The sequence below is a fragment of the Drosophila serrata genome, unplaced genomic scaffold, assembly GCF_035046125.1.
Source record: "Drosophila serrata isolate PLE 108 unplaced genomic scaffold, ASM3504612v1 contig_272, whole genome shotgun sequence".
In the NCBI taxonomy this organism is placed as follows: domain Eukaryota; kingdom Metazoa; phylum Arthropoda; class Insecta; order Diptera; family Drosophilidae; genus Drosophila; species Drosophila serrata.
Window position 1 is genome coordinate 7,791,665 of NW_028257170.1, and position 13,472 is coordinate 7,805,136.

At 39.8% G+C, this 13,472-nt stretch overlaps 1 pseudogene across 1 annotated transcript; it reads left to right on the forward strand.

Moving 5' to 3' along the window:
- The first annotated feature begins 1,483 nt into the window (after nucleotides 1-1,483).
- On the forward strand, nucleotides 1,484-3,818 carry LOC110190591 (protein no-on-transient A pseudogene; annotated as a pseudogene). The gene has a single exon (XR_015272048.1). The product of XR_015272048.1 is annotated as a protein no-on-transient A pseudogene (transcript).
- Nucleotides 3,819-13,472: the final 9,654 nt, after the last annotated feature.

Consider the following 13,472-nt stretch of genomic DNA (forward strand, 5'->3'; position numbering starts at 1 on the left):
TCCGTGGGATGGGCAATAAAACCGCAGGTCCTGTTGCCTTTGTTCTGAATCCTCCTAGCTCTGGCCTCGTCAATGGCTCCGCGGCGGGGAAATTCGCTGGAAATACCTAGCCGGCGGCCAGTTGATGTGCCATAAAATTATGGCGGCTCATAAAATCCATTAATCGCTGCTAAATGCGCGTCATTAGTCAACACGCTTTCCGCCGCGGCCGCAGCTCTAACATCCTCGGGAGAGTCGGCTTTTCCTGGAACCACACTGGCCATCGACCGGCCACTGGGCACCACCACCAGGGCAACGTGTCAGGCTGGAGGACTAACGAGTTGAACTCCTAGAGACGGAGGAGGCGGCGGCGGCTTCTCGGCACAAGAAACGGCGACAGTGCGTCGCGTGAAAATGGTGATTAATGCCTTTACTGCGTGGATTTAATATGGAACACGATCTGGTTAATCAGCTGCTAGCCAGGTAGCCAGGCTACGGAATGGAAACTCGCGGTGGAAAGCCCCGCAGCAAGTGCGATTGATGAAAGGTGGCTTCGGGACACGAGATGGCCTAATGAACTGGGAAGGTGCGATGGATGCGATTTAATTTTAGAGAAGATAAATTTATGGGAGGATTTGTGGTCATAAAAACACTTTCCTGAAGTATTTACAAAAATGTAAATATTAAATTAAATCAGAAATTAACAATCATAAAACATAAAGACTTCTAAATCAATGTTTAGAGCAGGAGTTTTGACAGAAAACGCCAGGTACTTTTAATAGTGCTTATAATACTCTTATCAATCAGAGAAAAATATCAAATAATTACTAATACTAACTTGCCTTGAAACTAAAAGTTGAGTTAATTTCTCTATCCCATTAGTAAAGACATCATCCTAATAACAATATCAGTAAAAATTCCCTCTTGAGTATTCAACAAATTAGTATTAGTTTTCCATTTAATTTCATCTTATTAGTGGAGAATTTTCAGTATTTTCCTAGACAACCTGTTAATTTAATTTTAATAACTTAATAAATGCGAGAACTTTCCGAGAAAATGATTATAATGACCGGCAGATACACGAGACAGAAATCTCTAAGCTCGGAGAGAGGAGACGCGATTCCGGTCTACGGGGCCACGGGGCTGCGTTTAAGACAATCTACAGAAAAGCAAACAAACAAAGCAGTAGGAAAAGAATCTGGTGGAATGGGATTGGGAATGGGAATGGGAATGGAAAGGGGAGCGGGGATTGGTGGCAACACCGACAACTCAAAAATGTGTCTACTTCATTCATAAGATTTTTTAGTGGCGCCTGGCGCCAACATTTTTCACTTGCGTGCAGCAATCGTCGCTTCGGATTGAGTGTGTTTTGTGGGTATTACACAGTAAACGAATAAAACGAAATAAATACATTTCGAAATACACTTTTTTTTACAACCCTAAAAAAAATACCAAATTCCACATTGCATAAAAAAAATGAAAAACTTAGCAGGCTAGCAAACTTCTTGCCATTGTGACATTTTCATTGTCATTGTAAAATTTTCATCTTGACAGTGCGTTCAACTTTTTTCGGCAGTGCTCCGGTGAATTTTTATAAACATTTTTCTTCTCAAATATATTATTATTTGCAATGGAAAGTGTCGCTGAACTAGAAAAGAACATGGAGTCGCTACCGCAAAGCCAGCAAATGGACAATCCAGTAAATGAAAGTGTCGGCATGCAAATGGCCCAGAAGTTGAATGAATCCTTCGATGGATCTCCATCTGAAAAGAAGGCACGATTCAATGAAAATGCCCAGAACGGTGGAGTGTCGGGTGGCGGTAACATTGGCAGCGGCGGAGACGATGGTGCCCCGAACTTTGCCAACAACAATGGTGGATTCGGTGGTATGAATCGAAATCGTAACCGCCGCGCCATTAAAAACCGTCCGTATTTCCAAGGCCAGAATAAGGCTGCAAACCAAGAGCCCGTTACCGATTTGACCAATACGGATGCAGAAAATTCTCCAGCCAACCAGAATCAGAATAAAAATCAAGGACCAGATCAAGGTGGCCGTGATAATCAAGTCGAACAGCAACAAGGAGAGGGTCAAGGCGGCGGCCAGGGATTCCGAGGTCGCCGTGGCGGTGGAGGACCAGGAGGACATCGTGGCGGTCAACGATCGGGCGGTCCCTTTGGTGCGGCCATGGGTGGCGGTCCTGCTGGTGGACGCGGTTTCGAAGATTTCCTAATTGCCCAGAAATTGCGCAGCATTGGTGAAACCACCTTGGAGCTGCCAACCATCGAAATGCCGGCTGAGACAAAGTTCTCTGGCCGCAATCGTCTTTATGTGGGCAATCTACCTTCAGACGTTACCAACGATGAGCTGCGCGAGATGTTCAAGCCGTACGGTGAGATTGACGAGATCTCGAATCTGGACAGGAACTATGCATTCCTGAAGGTGGATTACCATGCGAATGCCGAGAAGGCCATGCGCGCTCTCGATGGCTCGTTGCGAAAGGGTCGTCAGCTGCGTGTCCGTTTCGCCCCCAATGCGACCATATTGCGTGTGAGTAATCTCACCCAGTACGTAACAAACGAGCTGCTGTACAAGTCCTTTGAGGTCTTCGGCTCCATCGAGCGGGCCATCATCATCTTGGACGATCGTGGCCGCCACACCGGCGAGGGCATCGTTGAGTTCACCAAGAAGTCGTCCGCTTTCGCCTGCCTGCGAGTGTGCCATGAGAAGTGCTTCTTCCTGACGGCTTCACTTCGTCCATGCCTGGTCGAGCCAATGGAGGTGAACGACGACAATGTCGGGTTGCCCGAGAAGACGATGAACACGAAGATGCCGGAGTTTCTCCAGGAGCGTTCAGTTGCTCCTCGCTTTGCTGATCGCAAGTCGTTCGAGCACGAGTACGGATCGCAGTGGAAGCAACTGCATGCTATGTTCAAGATAAAGCAGGAGGCACTGAAGAAGGAGTTTCAACTGGAGGAGGAGAAGCTGGAGGCTCAGATGGAGTATGCACGCTATGAGCACGAAACGGAACTGTTGCGTCAAGTGTTGCGGGATCGCGAAATTCACAACGAGCGCAACAAGCTGCTATGGGAGATGCGCCAGAAGCAGGTTGAGGATATGCGCATGCGCAACGAGGACAACATCCGTCGCCATCAAGGCGAGATGGAGAACCAAATGGTCCGTCACGGTCAGGAGAAGGATATGCGCCTTCGGCAGCAGGTCTTCGGCGGCGTTGGAAACAACTCTAGCTTTGACAACTTTGCTGGAGTCTTCAATTCACCATTCGATGTGTTCGGAGGCAATACCAACAATAATTCTACCATTGTTGAAAATTCCGCTTTGGGCGGTGGACCCAATCCACTGAACTCCTTCGTTTCTGAATTTGGGGTTAACAATATGAACCAAGGAGGAAATCAACGCGGAAATAATGTCGGAGAACCTCATGCCCTATGGGGACGTCGCGACGTTGATTTTATACACACTCTGGAGACCATAAATGTGCAAAACATTTAAGGATGACAAACAAATGCATAACGTATTCTACTCACAGGCAACGATTCCGAATGATTAAAACAAATTATTACCACAAGAAAAACAGAGAGGACCACGTATCGTATCGTAAAATCCTATGCAATGCTGGAAATACAGAAAACCAATAATTATACAATGATTTTATTAACAAATATCTCAACAATCAAGCAATCCCTCTCAAGCAAAAAAAGAGAACAAAACTTAACAAACAATTCTTCCCATCATGAAAAACAAGAAAATTTAATAAATTATATCGATACCTTCTTAAATAAATACTAGAGTCTATTTTGCTCCAATAATATGTTATAAACATTTTTTTTCTTGTCTATCATGCGAATGAAATTTATAATGATAATAAAAAATCCTGAATAAAAACGAAGCTGTGAAAATGGTGAGTAACAAACTTCCTACAATATTTAATAATCAATTCTGGTATGATATGGGATCCAAAGAGAATACTTTATAAAGTTAAATACATTTTGGTATCATATAGAAGTTCCTCTATTATACAAATCATTTGAAGTCATTAAAAACCATTTTTAACCATTTAAACTAATGTATAAGGAAATCTTGCAAAACTTTTTTTTCTGGCAAGCAAATATTAAAATATATGTATGCAAAATTTGGTCAAATAACAACATTCCACTACTAAGCAAAATAATAACACTGAGAATATTAAATAAATTTAATAAATCCTGTAAATTACAGGATGCAATAGGAATTTTATCATAACTAATTTTAAAATAATACCATTTTATTTAATATTTTAATATGAGAATTCAATGACAATATCTAAGCCTTAAAAACTCATAAATAAGCAAAAGAAAACATTAATTTAAATTCTGAAAGCAGCCCATGTTACTTATTATTAGGTTAACAAATATGCATACTCAATTTCATATTGAAAACAAATTTTTAATTTTCCAATTTTTGACAATTTTAACGATGTAACCCCTTATAAAAAAGTTTGAAATTTTGGGACAATTTTGAAACTTTATTTTTGTTCTGCATCTGACTAGATTTACTCGGCTGCTCATGCTTTTCAAAAATATATATGATTTATAGGTTCGGAAATGACTCCTTCTTATGTTACAAGCTTTTGACTGAAATTATAATACCTTATATACCTTATAAATATATAAAACTTTTCAAAGCACTCCTAATTGCTTTATTGATTTTTTCCTTTTCTATTTAATTTATTTACTTACTTATTTACTTATTTTTCGCAGTGCATTTGATTCATAAATACACTTATTTGTGCGGCTACAGCTCGAAGCACTTGACTTGCAGTGCCAACATTTTCATTAAGTGAAATGCCCGCACTCCGCACCCCAGCCCAAAGATTATGATTGTTCCGTTCGAGTGCATCTGCTCGATTTAGCGTATCGCTCATAATTTGTTTTTATGGTTTTGCATTTGGTTTTGGATTTTGGGGCACGCGGCAGATAACTCTCCCATGACGGTGCACACCAGCCTCCAGCTGCCACCGATTTTCGCTTATCGGAAAAGGGAAAGTGATTGCTACTTTCCGGCTGGCGCAGCTGTGGATTTCCCGGACGCGTGTCGAGGAGTACCCAAGAGACAAGCTCTCACACCCGCCCATTGTGGAGCTGACACAGTGGAGATTATTGGATTGGTGGGGCATACAGAGCAGAGCACACGATCAGGGAAACGTTTCCACTGCGGCGGGCATGTTAATTTTAGTACAAATTCGGTTCGAAAATAGCCATGGGCAAAATGCCCACGCAAATATTTTCGCCACATTGCGGCAAGTCATCGTCGCTATTAACAGATCCGGAGTAAGCATGAGTCGGACTTTGTGGGTCCCGTGGACCGTATGGATACGCATTTATGGGTCGCCGCGTCGCGTCGCCAAAGCCCTCGTCTCGTATTGACAATTTCAATTTAAGATCATCATCAGAGCCGCGTCCAGTCAGTCAGTCAGCCCGTCTGCGGCTGCTGTTAAATATTTTGTTATTTTCATATGTAAATCTTGTTTAACGACTCTGTATGAATTCGTGTGTAGTATGGGTATATTTATTGTGCCGTTGATTGAATATGCAAATGCATTTTCACACGTCGAGCCACGGCTGCCCCGACGAGGCCCGCTCCGCTCCAACGCCGTTCAGTCGGGGGACAAAGGCGTGGACAAACAACAACAAACCCGGACGGGGACTGGGTCTTCCTCGGTATCCTCTCTGGCACTCTGGCAGGGATCACTGATCGTTGGGTTGATCCCCCTGAAGATCAGGGGTTTACCTACAGCAGATCCGCGGACCTTGGCGAGGTGATAATCGCACTCGCTCACACACAAACACCTCTTCTTCAAAATGTCCGATATAAAAATTAATATTCCCTAATAAATCTGTCAAAAGTTATGGTCAACTGCTTAGCAACCCGAAAGAAAAAAAAACCAAGCAAAGGTAAATGAATATAAAGAAACAAAAATTAATAAAAACAAAAAGATATAAAAAGAGAGATGGGTATTTGGAAAGAGAGCGAAGTGGTGATGCTCTAAGGCATATTGTTTGGGAAATGAATACTTTACGGTTAAAGATTTAAGGAAGTTTTATTTAATTATAATTTTTATTTATTATATTTTTAATAATATTACTCTGCTTTTAAAAGAAACACATATTGAATATATGCATATTCCTAGAAACAAGTAATTCAACTTTCAAACCATTATTAATTTTGTAATGATTGTCTTTAGAAAGAACGTTTTAAAAAACATAAGAAATAATAAGAAATAAGGAAATCATTAATGCACTATATTTAATAAAATATATATATACTTATATCTACTAAAGAATCTTTAGAGATAATACGTCTTATTATTATTTATATATACAAACTCCTTTCAATATTCATTTATTCATTTATACATCTATATTATAGGTATTATATGTTATACATCGTGTTGAATTTTATCTCCTTTGTATAAAAACGTTTTATAGAAAACTCTTAATGGAAGGGTATCAAGTGCGGGTCTATACTGCGTTCTGGAAATACTCAGCATTGAAGGAGGGCGCGGCAGCCAGTCAACGGAGTAGCAGAGAGGTGCCTTTTTTCTGCTTTTCTGGCTGCCTTTTCCCAGACATTTACCTGTCAAATGTTGCACTCGCTCACGAAAATGATGGAGTGAAGAGTTTTAATTTTATGACGCAGCAAAGGAGAGGCAGGCGGCGGGATCGAGTGAGTGCTGGTGGCGCCAAGAAATTAAGGTAACGCGCCGCAATCAACACAAGCCCAACCAGCCAGGATTCTGGTAGCCAGGTCCCAGATCCTTTCGCTGAGTTGCCAGTTACATATGTAGTTCTACCGAAGAGTAGAAGTCACTGTGGGCGTGGGCCTTCGATGAGTGGCTTTCTCAGGCATCTTCTACAGACTTGACTGGGGCCATTAGTTATGCAGCTCGTTGGCTTATCTACAACAGCATCGATCTTGTTAGCCGCTATTAATTGGCTGTGAAAGGTTCGATTCATTCAATAAAAGTCCCTATAATGTAAATGGCTCAACACTTTCCCACCGAACGCCGAAACAGGCCAAGTCCATTGACATCCGATGCTGCGCATGCGTATCCCCGGGTCTATTAACCACGATACACCAGATACCAAGATACCAAGATACACGATCGCATCTACCAGATACAGCCATCCCGGCACGGTAAATTGCCGCAACCGCAACGCATCAAAAAAAAAAAAAACACAGATACAGATACATATTGGATCCAATGGCTAAAGAGTGGATCGGTACGGATCGGATACATAGTTAATTATGCTCCCAAAATGAAACAAAAAAACAAACTAAACATTTTTACGAGCGAAATTTGTAATCATTACCACATTCATATGCAAATGGGGGCAGCCGTCCACTACGTATCTGTATCTGTATACCTGTGATTGCGCCTGTAGGTGTACACTGAAAGATATATTTATATTTTGATTTCATTTTTACCTCTATTATATTACATCAATGGTTAGTCTTGTTTAGTATTCTGAAAACAGATTAGATTGTGAGGATCTTATTGTATGTTTGATATGAACACAATCTGTAAATGAACTGTAAAGATCATAAGTTTAACTATATGTTATAAATTATATTTTAACTAGAGAATTATATTTTCTATTTACATTCCAAATATAAACATAATTGGTTAATTATTTCGGATGCTATAGAGATTTTAGTAACTCCCCAACCTCAAAAAATATGGTTGCGCTAATAAGTATGCAACCTTTAAAGGCTTATGTATTTTATACAGCTTTAATTCTTTGTAATTTTTATTTACAAAATGATTTGATTTTAATATGAAATCAAATACTTAAAAGTATTCTTTGAATTTGTGCTTCTTTTTTAAATAAGCCTTCCTCAAATATTCTTAAATAATTATATAAATTAAAATATTTCAATATTAAATAAAATACTTAAAAGTATTCTTTGAATTTGTGCTTCTTTTTTAAATAAGCCTTCCTCAAATATTCTTAAATAATTCTATAAAATCAATAAATATACCATATATAACCCCTTATTCTTTCCAGTAACTCTTTTAGGTTTTTTACTATATACATTTTTTTTGTGGTCGGGACTGTTTGGGCCAGCTGCTCGAACGGCAGCTACGCGTCTGTCGCTTCTGTGCTGTCTTGGCCTTTGTTTAGGATTGTGGGGCCCTGATTTTGGTGTTAAAAGTACCGTATTGTTTGCCATATATAGCAACAACATGCTGTCCACGCGGTGATAACGAAGTCGACTGGAGTCGCCTCTACACGCAGCCTCTAATTTATTAAAGACATTTTCTTGTTGTCTCGATCTCTGGCTGCCAAGACAAACATAAATTTTGGATGCGACAAGTTTTAATTTCTTCGCCCCGGTTACCGCTCTAGCCCTCTGTTTTGTTGGATTTTTGGTTTTCGGTTTCAATTCTTCTCCCTCCTCAAAAATTAGCCTCAGTTCGGTAGCTGGCGAGGTTGTGAAAAAGCTTAAATTTTAATCAAAATTAGATCTTTATCTTCCGCAATTTATTTGCCTTTTAACAAATATTTTTCATGCTTTTGCCCGCTCGCTCTCTTTCTGCTTTGGCTCTAATCTCGTTTGCTTATTTTGTCTGTTTTGTATTTTTTGTGGCTGTAAATATTTAAGCTTTTGACGCCTCACATGGGGAGGGATTAACGGAGGAGCCATAGAAACCCGTACCATGAAGAGGGCTTCTGCTCTCCTGGAGCTCCATTGCAGAGGTAGCATACATTTTTCTCGCTTTGCCGCCATTGAGTAATGGCCGTGTTTTTGTTTAACTTTGCGCCATATTTGTTTGCCGCTTTCCGTTGTATGCGTGTTGTTTTCAACGTTCATGTTAACCCCCTTTCTCGGAAAGGGGAAGTTGGGCTAAGATATGTAACGTGTAACGCGGTTGCCAGCCCATTGGAAGATTAGCATTTTGAATGGCAAACAATTGAAGTTAGTCCAAATCCTACTCCAGACAGCGTTGGCGCCAGGAATGGAGTACTTTAGAAATTCCAGAATGAAAAGGTATAGTGTAAATATGGGAGAAGGAAGCAGCTTCCTCGAGAAATTACAAGTTTTATATAAGTAAATATATGTTCAAAGTTATAATTGTTTAATAGTAATTAGTAAAATTAAATACTTTTAATTTAAGCTTCTTATTATACAATCACCATTCTTTAAAATGAATTAACATATTTTTAACTATTCCAGAATAAGCCAGAGATTGATTATAACTATATCTAAGATAATTTAACAATTAAAATAATTTATGTGTGTATATTCCTATTAATTTACTATCTCTTCCTTGTATTCCCAATTATCTTTCTGTCTTACGACTTTCTTCTATCAATTTCCAAACCTTTTGATTGCTCAATTCTAGACAGACTCCACTCCTATTTTAATTGCCATTAAACTCCCTCCTTTGGCCTCACGATTTCCCGATAATTCCCTGGCAAAACAAAAACTATGGTACATGGTGTACATATACCCAAGAATTTCCCATTTAAATGAAGTCGCGGCAAGTGCTCTGGGGCACTGATTAGGATTCGTGGAAGTGCAGGCACCATAAAAGCGAAAGTCTTGACGCCATTAGAGAGCCATCAAGGCGGCGCGGCAATGGAGGCGAGTCTGCTCATAAAGTGTCAACTATGACTAGTGCCATGAGTACACAGAAACACACAGCCGGTGGAGGAGATACGGCACCAGATAGATATACAGATAGATAGGCTACCTAGATGCTAGAGCCAGGTGAGCTCTAGCTCCAAATCCGTGTAGCAATGCGATGCTCAAATAAGACACGGAATGGAATCGGAGACAACGCGACTCGACCAGCTATATTTGGTCTCATGACGTTATGGGCTGGCGGCAAACAAACAAATTTCCAACACTCGCCAGGTTGCTGGAAAGCACTTGGAAAAATCTACATCTCAACCTAAAGGAAATTTATATATTTTAAAAATAATTATAAGATAATTTCATGAAGACATAACCAAGTTAACCGGGTTAAGTCTTGCAATTCGTATGGGAAGTTTACTTCTTTCTAGAAAGAGAATCTATTATTTCAAATGTATAAAAATATATTTAAGAACAAGTTTAGAACTATTAGAATCAGAGTTATATATAGAAAAATATCAAATATTTATACCTTCATTATTATTTTGATTGAAATTATCAGGAGTAAACTATGAATTGTTTTAATGCTCATCTTATAAAGGTATATTTGGAGCAGAACCCTCATCTTTCTTTCCATAAGCAACAAGTAGACTAATTTTTCTTGCTGTGCATCTTAGATAAATAAGGAGAGGGAAGAACCCAGAGGAAGAAGAGCAGAGACGAAGGCCTGTTGTTGTCACGAGATTAAGGCATTTCCTCTTTGACGTTAGCGCAAGACTCGCCATCGTCATCGCCATGGCCATCATCGTCATCGCACTCCCTCTCTCTATTGGGCTTCTTTATCACGGCCATTGTAATTGCGCACTCGGGCCTGATCCGTGGCGATCCATTCCGATCCGATCCAATCCGATCCGTGGCCTAGCGACAACAATTACCCCGCGGCTAGCCACTCCAAGCCACATCACTCCACTCCACTCCACTCCATTCGATTCCATCCCGGCTCGGGCACTCAATCAAAGGCGAAAGCGGGAATGCCGCCTCGGAATGGTTGCGGTAGCCAAAGAAGCCGTCAAATTGTTACGCATAATGGATGTTTTTATCAGCGAAATGGTTTCTTCTGCCCGTCGGACTACCGGACTTGCCTCAGACTCCCGTCTACGACTTTTCTTCTTTTGTTAGTCAGTTAACTCGGCCTGACTGCCTGCGCCTGCCTTAGCTGGCGGCAATCCGCTGCCCTCGCTTTGATGTCACCGTTTTGGCCATTGAACTTTTCTGACTTTAGTCTCTTTGAGCTGCTTTGGCGTTGGCCAGATCTCCACCACCATTTTGGTAATGAAATGCAGCATGAGAGATTCGCCTTTTGTGGTTGATCTCGACGGAGTTGAAAGGTTTTCTGATCGAGCGATCATCTCATTTGCAAAATATTTATGAAGAAATTATGCGATATTTTATAGCCTATTTAAAGAAATTTCTATAGCACATTCTTTGAGCGATTATCAATTAAAATAGCTACATTTTAGAAACATAAATTTAACATTTTCAGTATAATAACTCGGAGTTTTGTGATCTATAAACATATATGTATTTAGAAGGTTTTGATTTATAAGCTTAAACAAAGCTTCATCTTTTGTGGGAAAAAAACTGATTGGTATTTTCTTAAACATTTAATTTTATAAATATATCTACACAATTAATTACTTAAACATTTAAATATTCTAAACACAGCAAAAAACAACTTGACAAAAGTTTAATGCAACTTTTTTATACATATATTAGTAAGTAAATCATTGCCTTTTTGTCTTTGCAAGAATTTAAAAAATATTATCGATATTTTTATATGATAATTTTTGGGATAAATTTAAGATTTTCAAATATCATAACTAAGCCAAAAATGCTATAATTTCAATTCGGATAGCTTTTCTGTGCTAGTTTTTATAAAGTTAACAAATCTGCATACTGCGTTTTCGAATTTAAGAAATTCAATTTTATGTCAAATTTTCACAATTTTAATGATGTAACCCCTTTTCAAATTTGGAAATTTCGAAAAAATTTGGAAAATTTATTTTCCTACCGAACATGACTAGATCGATTCGGCTGTTCATGCTGATCAATAATATATATGATTTATAGGGTCGGAAACGATTCCTTCACTGCGTTTTCAGCTTCTGATTGAAATTATAATACCCAGTAATTGCAATTATAAATACTGATATATTTCTTACAATATTTAAAGACTTAACTTGACAAAGGTATCCATATATCATGATACTATAATACTAACACGACATTCTTTTACTAAATCCCAATTAATTAAAGTTGAGAGTTCGTAATGCCCCAATATTTATATTTTAAGTGGACTTTTAACCTCCATAATAGCTGTAGCTCTTAATATTAATCCCTCAACTGTTGGCAATTGTTTTCGAAATATCGATTTTGAGTCCATGATCTTGTTATTACACATGCCATTAACACGCATCGCCGCCGAGTGCCAACTCGATGAGCTTGGTGGGCAAACAAACAACTATTATGCTCCGGGGAAATATGCAGATTCTCCGAGATGAGATGAGAACGAGATGGCAGGGGGATGGGGACGTGGACGTGGAGGAGCCGGTGGCACTTGAGATTTGAATATAATATTGTAATAACTCAAGGGTCCACACAACAGAAGCGCCTCTCAGAGCGTCGCGTCGCCAGCGACTTTAGCACTTCAGTTTGAAGATGGGCTCTGAAAAGTGGAAGCATCTTTCGGTCTGAATCGCATCGTCTGGCCCGGCCTGGTCTGGCCTGGTCTTGGCATCTTGGCCATATTTGCTTATGATAATTTGAGAGCAAATAGCGATCGAGTGGAATGGTAGCTCCGCCGTATGTTAGTTGTGGAAACCAAAACTGAAACGTTTTTTTTTTTTTTGGAATGAAAGGCCTAAGTCTATGGGTCTCTCGGGGGTCCGTGAATGTGCAGAAAAACAAAAATGAAACACACGATTAAACACCTCTCAATTATTGGAGTAGGTCTGTCTCTGCCTGGCTGTGAAGTGGGCTCGCCATGGACACAGATGATTATGATGCCTCCTGGTTACTAGCTCCGACCCTAGGCTCCTCTGCCACCATGTCGATTGAGTCACTTAATTTGCATATCAAAGTAGATTTGCATGCCAGACCTCCAGACCATTGTGTCGTGTTGCAACAATGGAACTACTCACTCACTCGATACTCACTACTCAGTACTCAGTACTCGATCGATACTCGCTGGTTGGCAAATACAAATATGAGAGATCAAGTGGCGGGCCGTTAATAGTCAGTCGCCTATAAAGGCGCTATAGGGCTTGTTCAAACAGATCCAAGCTAAAAGTTTAAATCAATAAATTGCGACGACCGGCTGGAGGGCATATTTTCCATGGAAAATTACATTGCTTTCGTAGACGATTTATGCTAATTTTAATTTGAGCAGCCGTGCGAGAAAGAAGCCGAGGGCTCGTGCTCTCCAAGATCGGGCTCATTTCGCAACTGGGTGGAAAGACCCCGGGACTCTGGACACGAGACTCCCAGGTAGCACATTACATTGCTACCAGTTCAAGGCTATCTTTTAACCTCTCTGATTCACCAGATCATTTTCTATAATTCAAGTATAAACAAAACATCGATAATGTGAATTACAAGCCACAGGAATAGGAATAGCGATAGGAAGGATCCTGTTCCTGTTTGCTGATTCAAGCGTCAGGAATGCGTTTGTCTGCACTCTGAGAAAATAACAGATACAATTTAAAAACTAACTTTACTTAACTTAAAAATAGTCACAATAAAATCTAAAGTCTACATAAACATTTAAAATTGTTATCGGTAGACTTTATTGGCA